The sequence below is a fragment of the Pteropus medius genome, unplaced genomic scaffold (assembly GCF_902729225.1).
Source record: "Pteropus medius unplaced genomic scaffold, Ma_sr-lr_union100, whole genome shotgun sequence".
NCBI lineage: Eukaryota > Metazoa > Chordata > Mammalia > Chiroptera > Pteropodidae > Pteropus > Pteropus medius.
Window position 1 is genome coordinate 4,973,972 of NW_024354875.1, and position 10,474 is coordinate 4,984,445.

Consider the following 10,474-nt stretch of genomic DNA (forward strand, 5'->3'; position numbering starts at 1 on the left):
TAACAGGTGTGAGAGGATGTCTCATTGTGGTTTTGATTTGCATTTCCCTGATGTCTGGCACCTTTTCATGTACCTGTTGGCTATTTGTATGTTTTCTTTGGGGTGAGGGGAAGTTCTATCTGGGCGTTTGCCCATTTTTTAATTGGATTATTTGTGGTATTGAGTTGTATGAGTTCCTTATACATTTGGAAATTAACCTCTTATCAGATGTGTGGTTTGGAAATATTATCTCCGGTGCTGTAGGTTGTGTTTTTATTTTGTTGATTGTTTCCTTTGCTTACCGAACATCTTGTATGCGCCAGGCATTTTCTAGGGAGCAAAAATTCAACAGTGAACAAAACAGACAAAAATCTCTGCCTCGTGTAGGTAACAATTTAGTACAAGGAGACAGACAAGCGAACTGTATCAGTAAAAGAAAAAAAAAGGTTAAATAGCAGTAAGAGCTAAAGAGAAAAAAAAAAACCCAAAGCACTGAAGACACAGAAAGTGATAGAAGGGTTATAATTTTAAGATATAACACGAAATAGCAGCAAAGACTTCACTAATGTGACTTTTGAGCACATACTCAATGGACCCAAGACAATGGCTGTGACTAAGGTGGGAGACCTCGATGTCCCCTCTTTTCTTTCCTTTTTTTTTTTTTCAATTTATTTAAGAAATTTCTTCATGGTTTTTATTGTTTTTATTATCATGATATAATTAACAAATAAAATGTTAAGATACTTAAAGTACACATCACGAGGATTTGATATACAAGTACACTGTGAAAGAATTTCTCCCAACTAATTAATTAACAATAAATTCCTCCCAACTAATTAATTAACAACATCACTTCACATATCATTTATCTTTCGACTTTTTTTTTTTTTTTTTTTGGTGAGAACATTTCAGTTTCACTCTCTCAGCAAATATCGATTATACATAGCATTAGCAACTATCGTCTCCATGGTATATATTAGATCCTCGGACCTTATTCGTCTTATAGCTTGTCCTCCTCTTTTCTAAACACACAGTTTCACAGTTTGAATCTGTACCCACATGACTGGAATCTCTACAACTTGAGGGTACTTTGAAATCTCCAAAGGCATGGTGCCAAATGTCATTTCACACACAAAGCCAGTGTCTTCCAGGGGTTGTAAAAACGGGGTGTCTTTGAGCATGAAATCACCAAGCACTTGTTCTCTAAGAACTGGTTCTAAACCGTCCACTTTTCCTGTTGGTGTCGAGTCCACGATTCACTTGCATCCAGGTGAGTTCCTTACGCTCTGAGTTGAGGGCCTTGTATATGCTTTAGCATTTGGTCCATCTTAAGATAATCTGATTTATAATACAGAACATTGTTTAAAGAAAATATCACAGGGACACCACTCATTCATAAGAGGATCACTTTTGGGGGCAGGTTTCTGTTGAAAGGTATGGGAGGCCGTGAATGTGATCATCAGAGAATCAGACTTGCAGCCCCAATGTGGTAGAGCAGCGGAGTCACATAGGAATTTTGTTGTGAGCACGGAGCCGGTGCCCTTGACCCCAGTAACACAGGAGTTAAAGAATGTCATCAGAGTTAGAGCAAAGTGGACAGCGCTAACCTTGAGCGCTTTTCCCTGAGGACTCTACTCTGTTTCCACAAAGTCCTCTCAGAAGGCCGGGCTACTGAAAGGTGGAAATGCCACTGGCCTGTGGTCGGTGAGTGAGCCACCCAGGCTTCTAAATAAACAGGTGCTGGGATTCCAGAGTAGTATTGGGCAATGGCTTTACAGGAGAGTCTCGTCATCCGGATGTGGAAAACGCATCTCCCGTGAAGCAAAGCCAGCTCTGGTGCCCGATGGGGAGAGTGTCATGAAATCCTGCAGGAGCCAGACGGTTGACATGGTCTGCTGCCGAGGTCTTAGCTCATGATCACTGCTGGCGGTGTGCAGATGACATTCCCTGCCAGTCTGATATGCTAGGCAGCTTGGCGTTTGAAGAGGAGGCCCTGCAGCACGTGAGGGAAAGGCGAGGAACGAGACTGTGTTTTCATTTGCGGAGATGCCTGTTCATCCCTCATATTCACACCTGAGGTCAGAAGCCCATACCGTACTTGGCTTCTCCAGTATAACACCAAAAAGGGCTGTGTCAACTCACTTTGAGAAGTAGGTGGAGGGGCATAGGTCATAACAGCAAGGTGAGAGAAAGGAGTTATTATAATAACATTAAATGTGATTGCCACCAGCTAATAGTAGTCTTGAGTACAACTCATGATGAGCTCAGATGCAATTTTACTTCATCTGTCTGGTTAGTTGCTCACTTGTATTTTAAAAATTTAATCACTGGCAGTAATCTTATCTTGCCCTAAATAAAAACTCCAAAAAGTCTATGAATTTGCTACTCACTTTTGATCCTATAGTCACTTTATATCACACAGTCTCGGTTTAGAAAATAGAATGTTCTTCTGTTCAAGATATATTAATTAAAACTATAGCTTGTTATGCCATCAAATATCCAATTTTCTTCCTTCCTGGCTTGGTCCTACTTCTGATTGGAAACCTACAAAGGGAAGGGCAGGGCAGGCAGGGTTTGGGAGGCATCTGATTCCCTCCCTATTTTTTGTAGTGCATCTTTCCTCTCCCTTCAAGAGCCTCACCAGCCAGGGTCTGTCTTTCCGATCACAGCAGTGGGAGAGACAAAGTCTTACTTGAGCTGGGCTCCTCTTTAGCAGGCTTCAGGTTTTCTGAGTTTAACAAATTAGGGTTGACTTTTTTCCTCAAGAGTCTTTTGCATGGTTATGCAGTGGCTCCCACTCCCACAGTTCCCTTGAACTGGGCAGATGCATCTCTAATTACAACAGTAGGTTGCAAAGCTTTGCGACATCCAGAAACATGGCATCCATGTCTATCTTCTGCTGGGCTCCCTGGCCATCTAGTTGGCCTCGTTAGAAGGACTTGAGGCCTCCACCTTCTCTCTCCCGTGTAGCATATGTAAGTAAGACACATACGCATCTTTGCTTGAGTGCAAGCAGGTCCACCCTAGGGCAGCCACTGCAGGCTGGTGTGCCTTTCTCAGTCATGAATCAAACCAAGTCTACGGCCATGCCACCCTGAACATGTTCGATCTTGTCTGATCTCGGAAGCTAAGCAGGGTTGGGCCTGTTTAGTACTTGGATGGGAGACCACCTAGGAGAACCAGGTGCTGTAGGCGTTAAAAACAACAACAACAAAGATTGAGTCAAACCAAGCCCACATTTCACATGCATTTAACTTTCTGAGTCATGTGGTCATCTTTTACTATTCTTAGAACAGACGGGGTACCACCGTCCTCTCTCCCAAGTCAGTCCTTTAGTTTATTCTCTTTCCAACCCCTCTTAAGGTAAATGAAGAGATGCAAGAATTATGCAACAGATTCTTACCCATTTTCTTGGGACCTCATTCAAGCTAAGTCAGGAAGAGCCCCCGTTTTAACCTCCTGTTAACTTTACAAAAGAAATTGTATATGAGTAAAATCATAAAGTAAAGAAAGTTGCTTTCCTGTATTCTTCCATCTTTGCCCTTTGCATGTGCTTATTGACCCTTCCATCTATCTTTTTTTTATTAGTTCTTCTCACTAAAAAATATAAAACCCAGGGTGTCTACCACCACCACTAACCCACCATCTCGAGCAATAGACTTTCTTAACCTTTTATCTCCAGTAAACTTCTCTACCATGGGACGCTTACCCTCAGGACCCAGTACTGTACAAGCCAAGAGATCATTCTTGAGTGTCTGTCAAGCACTGTGTACAGTTCTAGTTGATGAAGGTGACAAGACAGTTTCCTGCCCTAGAAGAGTTCAGGGTTCATTCTAGTTATTTTTATTAGGATCTGAAACAATACTTAGTTTTGCCAATATATTTTGGTTAACATGAAAAATTTATTTTCGCAACAACTGGGAATTTATACTATATATTGTGATGTCTGCCAGGAAAAACAGTCTGAATCTGAGATACGTTGGTGGGATGGAACGGAACGTGTTCCTTTAGGTCAGAAGTCAGCCGATGCCACCGAAAGGATCCCTTTTTACTACAACCTTGGGAATTTTTAACTCCTTTGTGTTTGTATTTTATTTCATAAGACAAAGTCAGGGAAATAAACATTTCTACTCAAACCTTCAAATAGTACAAAAACAATGCCAAGCGAATAGGGTTTTAATGGAATGTATTAAAAATTGCTCTTAAAAGAATTGGCATTCACCTTTTAATCCCTTCAATGTCACCCCTAATTCCGGTACTAGTAACTCAGAAAATTCAACAACCACTGGTCCATTTATTATTAAAGAAAACATTATAAACTCATTTGGATTGAGCTGTTAATTGTTGATTTTAAGGTTAATGGTTGACATCAGCTTTTCTTAACCTTCCAGGATAACATTTGCATTTTAAGCTTTTTAAAAAAAACAAATGTCCTTAAACCTGAAGGACTTGGTTAGATAAACATTTGAGGAACCATGGCAAAGCCAGCTACGGAGATTTTTTGATAGTGTGACTATGAGTACCAGGTAATATCCCCCACTAGAGAAATACACCTAAGTCTAGTGTTGGTACTTGGGGACCAACACAATAGAGAAGGTATCAGTGGAAAATGAAAGCAAAGGTTGTTTGAAGGACAATTTTTGACTGCTCCGTCTCGTTAAAGAGCACCATGTCTTCTTACCCAATACAAATCAGTTACTGAGAATTTAAATACTATTTTCTGAAAGGATATGACGTTGAATTTTTAAGATGAAGTTATTTAGCTTTGAGTCCATTTTCCATTTTGAGCAATGATATTGTGAGGTGTTGCTGACTTGGGGACAAAATGTCAAAAACTGGGAAAAAAAATTTGGTCAAGAATGGCCAAGAATTGATAAGACTCCATCTGGTTCAATCCCTATGGTGGGGAACATTCCCGGAGAAAGCCCCAAGAAGAAGCCTCCCCGCCTCACACTGCTCTCCCACCATAAGCTGCTGAGATGTAGGCTAAGTAGGATTCCGTCCCTCAGTGCCCTGCCAAATCACAGGGGAGCTGCCGCAAAAGGAAAAAGCTATGCCTTAAATATCCTTATCGAAATATCCTCCCATAATCTGAGCCAAGTGGAAAAAGTTAATAAAAGCTCCACAATCAAAATGATGACTATAAATAAAACTCTTGCATTGGGCAGTTTGTTCACAATTGTCAACTCTCATAAACCTCTCCAGTGATGACAGCCAGTGACCCGGAATGGGGGGCCAATTGGAAATGACTTCTCGCTCTCTCCCCAGTAACTCACGGTCGTAAAACAAACAAGAACAGCTCATCTTAATTTAAAATTCTGATATTTCGTTCAACATGGATTTTCAAAAATATTGCGGTAAAGTTTTATTTCTTTTGATTACTGCATATTTTGGAGACTTTGCATCTGAAGCAAGTACATCACTACCCTCATCTTAATCTTAGATTCTGCTTTGTTGCCATCTGAGCATATCTAAGTCTGAGTTTTAAATAAACAAACAAACAAAAACAGAAACAAAAAAAAACAACCAAAATCTGCCCACAGAGGACGATGCTTTGTCTTGGTCAGCTAGCAATACACATCTTCAAATGAACTTGGAATGAATGAGAATTCATTAATTTATGAATTCAGGGATTAGAAAACGGTGGGAAGGAATTGAAAACAAATGGGAAGATTGTAAAGACTTTAAAGGCAGTTTAGAAGACTTTAAATATATAGTTTTAAACAGAATCTTGTGGCAGAAGATAATTTTCAGAGATGAGTCAAAAGCAAGGGCAGTTTCCCTATCTCTGACCCTAATTTAGAACTTTACAACTTTTCTTCCTTAGCTTCCTGTGCCAAACTGCCTGATAAATATTTTATATTGAACACAGGCCAGATTTCCAAAGTTATTTTCCAAATAAAAAAATGTAAGACTAAAAAATTACATAATGAATAGAACACTGCATTGGCTGAAAAACCATCTCTGAATATCTACTCTAGAATGATATCAGAATTGAGATTCATAATACAAAGAATTCAGGATCCATTGATGTTACTGAGAAATATTTTTGAACAAGCATGGCTGATTTTAGGATGACAATATAAAAAAGTGAAAATGATACCACAAAATCTACCTATGTTGTCATGCTCATGTTTTATAAATTATCCATTGAGGAATTGAAACTTTTACCGTAACTATTTCTCTTTTTAATATTTACTTTTAATATATTTACAAACTTTTATTTAAAATTTTAAAAAGTTTTGAATGTAGTTGATTTTTTAGAGTTTCAGTAAAAAACACATAACATAAAATTTATCTTAGCCATTTCTCAGTGTGCAGTTCAGCGATGTTAAGTATAGTCACATTATTGTGTAACTAGTCTCTAAAAATTTTCATTTTGTACAACTGAAACTCTATGCACAATAAACAGCAACTTTCTCTAGCTCCTGACAACCGCCATTCTAATTTCTAGGTTTTCGAATCTGAATACCCTAGATACATTCTAGAAGTGGAATTATACAGTATTTACCTTTTTGTGACTGGCTTACTTCACCTCACAAACTGAAGGGTTCGGGATTCTCATATATTAAGCTAAGGTAATAAAACAATATGTTGTCCTCTGTCCCTGAAATTCTGAAAATGCCAAAGGCAAAGTGGCCTCCTCTGGTGCTGTGGACTAGTTGATCCTTCAAAGGATTCCCTGAGACTGTCACGGAACTCACCTGGACGCCTTTTGCAATAGCTGCTAAATGGAGCCACGGAAGCAGCTTTCTAAGCATCTGAAGCTCCAGGGGAAAATTTCACCTTCAAATGTCACTAAAAACACAGATTCAAATCCCAAGCCCATATGGTTGACTTTTTTGGTTGTTGTTCAAACTCTCAACTATGATATTTTCATGGACTTGCGCCATTCTGAGAGATCCGTTTAGGATACGTCATTGTACTCAGATCTAACAGGATTTTTTTTTGGATTTAGAGACAGTGTTTCTTGACATCGCTCTTTCATGAGAATTGTTAGAAGGACAGCGATAACCAAAAGATCATGTTGCAGGTATGTAGGGCCACAGTGTCTTTTATATAAGTCTAATATAGTTTAATATGTCTAATAACATAGTCTAATATCTACTAATATAGTTAGTTTTATGATAATGCTTTACATTTATTTCTAAAGGTGCCTTTCATGTCAAGGATTTACATGACTTATTGACTTTAAGTATGGCCCATTTCATAGCCAGAATATGTCTTAAATTAGAAATATCTTAAGTAACCATGATATATCTCCATCTTTACTGCCACAGCCCCAGTCTAAACCATGTCATCATTTACCTAGGCCACTGCAATAGCCTTCATCCTCTGTTTCCACATGTCCCCTACTTCCCATAGCCAATTCATTTTCCATATGGCAGTCATAGTGTTCTGATCACCTGAAGCTCTTGTTTGAAACCCTTCAAGGACCTTTAATTCTTCCTAGGATAAAATCTAAATTTAAAAGTAAGACTTCCTGTTTTTCTCAAGACCTGCTCCTTCTCCAGCCTCATATTGCACCAACCCATCATATATCCCCCATCATACCTATACTCTCCACTAAGCCACACTGGTCATCTTTTGGTACTTCCAGTTCTCCCAAAGACCTTTGCACGTGCTGTGTTCTCTGCCTTGGATGATCTCGTTTTGGCTTATTCATATTTATATTTCATGTTGTAACTTATATGCAACTTCTTCTGGGAGGTTTTCCTTAACCAACTTATCTAAACTCTCTGCATGATGTTATTATCTTCCAAAATAGCCTGAGTTTAACTTTAATGTTATTTTTAATTGCAAATTAATTTAAAAAATTGTTCAGATTCTAATTCTCCTACTGGAGAATCTATTGGGCCAAAGATGATTCTACTCAATTTATGTCTGAATCCTGAGTGCTTTCTCGGTTCCTGGTGTATTATAAATGTGCAGTAAATATTTGTTAAATAAGTAAAGAAAAATAGTCAAATTAACAAATACATGATATAACATATTTTTAATAATGCTGAGTTTTAGCCAATAGAACATGGACACAGGTGTTATACATCATTTCTAGGATTAATTTCTACAAAGTCTTTGTCATTCTTCCATTTTTTTTCTCATTGTTTGCTAATCGTATGGGATTTAGTGGTGAATTCTAAAGCTGTAAAAGGTATAGGAGCCATACAATTGAAGGATCCTTGTCTTGGGATGACTGTACAAATCTAAGTCACATGAGACAGGATATGAGCAAGGAATAAAACTAAAATTTATGAAATTACTGAAATTTAGGAAGTGGTATATCATAGCAGCTAATGTTACACACCCTGACAAATAAACATATAAAGTAAGCATCAAGTAGTCAAAGATAAGTAGAGAGCCAGTTAGAACATGAAACACATGAAAGATCAAGATCTACTTTTTGCAGATGAACAGACTGTACTGGACAAAAAAAGTACTACATTACCCATTTTTGAGATTTCTTTCCTAAATTATAAAATTAGGGATATACATTTCAATATCGAAAGTATGCTACTGTATTCTGATGTATTTAATATAATTGCATGGTGAAATACATTCCCTTCTCTTTTTTCTGTCCCCAGTATATCATCTAATACCTTATCCATTTCAAAGCCAGTCAACACTAATATTGGCAAATGCTCCTGAATGAGTATGTTCAACTAACATTGCTAAAACTACTACTATGTGGCGCACTGCTAAGTGCTGAGGCTGTAAAACGCAATAAGGTTTGTTGTCTGCCTTCAAGGAACTGAAAATCTAGTGTGAGATACAGGTGTAATAAATAATTCTAATAATATGTGCCACAACTGAGATACATACAGAGCGAAAAATGAGGAACCGATTAGTTTCCTTGAGGAAGTGGCATGGGCTGGGGTCTTAGAAGGCTGCAGAGAATAGGAGATGTTTGATCAAGGTAAGGAAAAAGGTAAATGTGTTCCTGGGGCCTGAAATAGGGTTTTAAAAGAGAGAAAATCATGAAAAAAGGGACAGAGATGTGAAACGCAATGCCGTTTTTCAAGGAACGAAAAACTGGTTTGTATATCTAGAGCCAAAGGTACAAATAGCAATAGAAAACAGTGGGCAGATTTTAGTCTCTTAATTTCTTGATTTTCTTACTTTCCATGAGCTTACACCTCATCTTATCTTAGCCAAGCATTGCCATGGTGCTCTCTCAGGCTTGTCGTCACAAGCAGTGTGCCATTTCTGGACCCTTTGCTGCGAGTCGTTCACTCCCTGGTTACCACCTCCAGCCCTTCCAGCTCACCTACTCAGATGCTGCGACACCAGCGGTTCCTCAGCTTAGACCTTGAACCCAGTGTTCCCTTTTCCCATTTCCACCGCTTCCCTTGTATTCTCGATTCCTTTTTAATTCCGCTGAGATTGTATCATCCATTATTAGATTTAGTAGAAGGTCCTTTTCTACATTTACCTGCTTTTCCCAGGTAATCTCATTTATTCCTTTTGTTTTGAATGGCATCTAAATACTCCGTAGTTCATAATCTATAGCGAGCCCTCCAACTTCCCAGAATCTCATACTTGAAGATTCACTTAATATCTTCCAAACTTCCAATCTAGAAGTTTTGCTTAATTTTTCTCATCTTCTCCTCTCCCTTATACAGTCCATTAACAAGATTCATCTAGTGCATCTTAAAAACATATTTCAAGTCTAAACGTTTCTTATCGCAATGACTACTACGGTACAAATCTGTCTAACGCATCTTCCTGCTACCATTTTGCGCCAGACTTAGAAATAAAGTCCAAAAAAGTAAAATCCAAATTTCTTAGCAAGCTGTATAAAGTCTCACGATCTCTTGTCTCCTTACTTCTCCGACACATTACTCTTGGACTCAATCTGCACACACCAACCCCACTGCTCTCCTCTCTGTTCCTCAAATGTGAAAATTTGTTTCTGCCTTAGGACCTGCGCAGTGCTGTTCCCTCCACTGAAAATGCCCTTCCCAAGACTTCTGGCTCGCTTCATTTATTTGGATATCATATTAAAAGTCACCTTCTGTTTGATGCCTTTCCTGACTCCCAACCCTGTCATAGAGTAATCATTTAATCTCAATTACATCACGCTTTCATTTTTTTCACATAGAACTCACCACTTCGTGTGTGTGTATGTGTGTTTATATATTTATTTTCTCCCTGAACTAGAATGTAAATTCCATTAGTCTTAGAAGCTTCCTGTCTCTTTTTCTTTTTTTCAGTACCTCGTGTCTAAAATATTGCCTAGCGATACTCAATAAATATTTGTCAAATAAATAAATGAAACTGAGTCAGTGAACTTTGTTTCTACTGAGCTGACAATGGAGCTCTAACATCAGGCTAAGGAATTTGGATTTTATCCTGTAGATGATGGGAGTTCAAAGAGTTGTAATCTGAGCAATACCATGCTAAAAACTGCACTTTAAAATTTTACTCTGGGAGCTGAATGGAGGATAGATTGCAGAAAGCAAAGCTGGAGGCATGGTAATTAGGACAAGATGATAAT

General features: G+C 38.4%; 1 pseudogene; it reads left to right on the forward strand.

Moving 5' to 3' along the window:
• The first annotated feature begins 3,055 nt into the window (after positions 1 to 3,055).
• LOC120597492 (uncharacterized) lies at positions 3,056 to 3,174 on the forward strand (annotated as a pseudogene).
• The last annotated feature ends 7,300 nt before the right edge of the window (positions 3,175 to 10,474 follow it).